Here is a 3236-nt window from a genome sequence, read left to right as displayed (position 1 = left end):
AGTTAAATTCCATATCCTGAGAAAATGCTTCCAAGCCATCAAGAACTTGCTTATCCGGCTTTAAAAAACCCTTGGAATCCAGTCTCAGGAGTCCTCCCCTCGCTCGGTGGGTACATAAAGGTTAGTTTTTATACCAATCCATGAGAGGATGTCGGGGGGGGGGGGGCACACGTTCTCTTGTGAGGGAGGGGCTTCTGCAGCATCCCCCAGCCCAGCGGAAGTGACCACTTACTAGAGACGGATGGGCAACGTCTTCATGTCCAGAGGGTGGGTGTGGGAAGGAGTGGGTGTGGAGAGACAGTGCGTTCAGAGGCATCCATCCAGATGACCTTGTTCCAGTTTTCAGGATCCCAGGTTTTCCCTACCGGCACCTCAACCTCTATCCCTACCAGCACCTCAACCTCTACATAACAGACCTGCCTTGATTGAGCGTTCAAACATCTCTAGAGGCCTGTGATTCCAAAGCTTCAGTGGTGTCTGTCCTTCTGTTACTGGTGGTGATCTCTTTTTATAAGCCACCTCTGAGGCACTCCGGTTCTCACCCTTCGCCTGGAACCACTGGGGCTCTGCCTCGCACTGACCTTCTGCACGTTGTTAAGCAATAACTAGTGTTGGCAAGGGTGTGGAGATGAGGGAACCCTGGCGCACTGTTGGTGGGAATGTCAGTTTGGTCAGCCACTATGGAAAACAGTATGGAGGGTTCTCAAAAAATTAAAAATAAGGGGCCCCTGGGTGGCTCAGTTGGTTGAGCGGCCGTCTCTCGATTGTGGCTCAGGTCATGATCGCACAGTTGGATCGAGCCCTGTATCAGGCTCTGTGCTCGGAGCCTGCTTAAGATTCTCTCTCCTTCTCTCTCTGTCCCTCCCCTACTCTCAAGGTTGTGTGAATGTGCTCTCCCAAAGTAAATAAATGAACTGAAAATAAAAATAAAACCGCCCCGTGATCCAACAGTTCCATTCTGGGTATATATCCAAAGGAAATGAAAACAGGATTTTGAAGAAATATATGCTTTCCCATGTTTATTGAAACATAACTTACAGTAGCCAAGCTATGGAAACAACTCAAGTGTGAAGGGATGAATGGATAAAGAAGATGTGGTGTACGTATATACCCAATGGAACATTATTCAGCCATGAGAAAGGAGATCCTGCCGTTTGCAACAACATGGATGGGTCCTGAGGGCATTATGGTAAGCGAAATAAGCCAGATAGAGGAAGACAAATACTGTGTGATATCACTTGTATGTGGAATCCTCAAAAGCCAACCTCATAAAAACAGAGTAGAATGGGGGTTACCAGAGGCAGAGGGGTGGGGGAATCGGGCATATGCTGTTTAAGGACACAAACTTGGAACTAGCAGACAATGGAGAGCTATGGCACAGCACAGTGACTCTAGTCAACGATCATCATAAACTTCACAGTTGCTGAAAGATTAGATGTTGAGTTGTTCCCACCACAAAAAGGGAAATGATTATGTGACACAACAGGGGTGTTAGTTAATGCCACAATGGTAGTCCTCTCGCGACATGTAAATATCAAATCAACGCACGTTGGACTTACACAATGTTATATGTCAATTATATTTCAATGAAAAACATACGTAATTTAGCAAGAACCAGGGGACTCGGTTGTCTTTGTTAGTCCATGCTTTTCAAATGCTTGCTCCATGACACCCGCTAGCACTCCCACTGGGACATTTCCCAGGTCACTACCAATGAAAACTTTAGCAACTGAACCACGAGCTTGAGCCAGAAACTTTTGCGGCCCCTCATACCTTCCAGGATGGTGCTGTCTCTGCCTGCTGGGTGCTGGGCCAGTCTCAAATCCCCTCTGCCTGCCCATTTGCTCAGACCACTCGGGTCACTGTTGCGTTGGCCCAGGCCTCTGAGAAGCAGTCGCCAACACGGGATTAAGTATGCAGTGATTTTATTAGAGGAAGTACTCCCTGAAAGGAAATGCGAAGTATTTCATCAGAGAGAGAATCATCAGAGAGAGAAAAGAGGGCGAGAGACGGAGATCGGGTGGGGGTCTCCACACCACCTTCCAGGGGCCATGCGATATAAAGAAAGTTTGAGAAGCCTTCAGGAGTCCCTGAGGCAGGCCGCAGGGGTCCTGGTCTACCTAGGATCCAGTCTGCCTCAGTATCCCCTCTGTACCCTGTCACTGGAGGGGAGCAGCCTGAGGGTGCACGTGTGGCCTTGGTGCAAGTGTGGTGGTGGACGCCTGAAGGCAGCTGCCGATTTCCTGGCTCAGTCACACATCTTCATTTGGAGGCCTGCCAGGAGCATTCCCAAGGCCGCCACACTGCTCATTTTCCTGCCACCCCACCTACACGGGTACCCCGGCACTCTGGCTCCCCCCCTGTAGCAGTGGGTGAAATGTTCCATCCTTAGGGTCAGCGCTGGATCATAGCTATCTTGCCTCCTCAAGATTTTGGTCCAGCAGTTATCCGCCTCCTCTGCTGGTTTTCCCTAGCTCCCGGACGATACCTCTCAGTATTTCAGAACATCTTCCCGGCCTCACCTCTGCCTTGTGTTGGCCTCCATTTCTTTGCCCCCTGTCACAGGAACAAAGGAACTCTCTGAAAGAGTTGCCTCCACTTACTGTCTCCCCTTCCTCGTCTCCCATGTTTTTGTTCACGATGAAAAGAGTTTTATTTTTGTGTGAATAAAAATGGTATAGGTTCAATGTGGCTGGAACGAGAGCAAGAAAGCAAATGTCACTTGGAATTACATCACAGACACGCTGTTTTACAATAAGGAGAGTTTTGCGTGCTACTCCTCTATTGTTTCCTCTTCCGCCCTTTTAAGGGTTTTAGAACTTCTCTTGATATTTCCCCACATCTCTTGATATATCCCCACTCCCCTCCCACAGACACCTGCACACAGGCACACAAGCGTTAATGGAATGTGATGTATCCTTCCGAACGTTTCTTCATGTTCTCACACACAGAGGTTTTCCTTGGTTTGTAAGATCATACTCTAACTACTTCTCTGTGTTCTCATTCAACAAAACCTCGTGGAAAATCTTTCAAATCGACTAGTACAGATTGATCTATATGGTCAACGTATAATCAATCGATTCAACTCTTCACCTATTGATAGGCATTAGTTCTTTTTGTAGAGTTTTGTCATGACAACCAATGATACAGCATATATGTATATATAGATTCCGTATATCTCTCTCTCTCTATATATATCCATATATATATATATATCCTACGAGTAGGATATATAT

This window comes from Panthera pardus, unplaced genomic scaffold (genome assembly GCF_024362965.1).
Source record: "Panthera pardus isolate Hobbes unplaced genomic scaffold, ASM2436296v1 HiC_scaffold_21, whole genome shotgun sequence".
NCBI lineage: Eukaryota > Metazoa > Chordata > Mammalia > Carnivora > Felidae > Panthera > Panthera pardus.
This window is presented reverse-complemented; position numbering follows the sequence as displayed.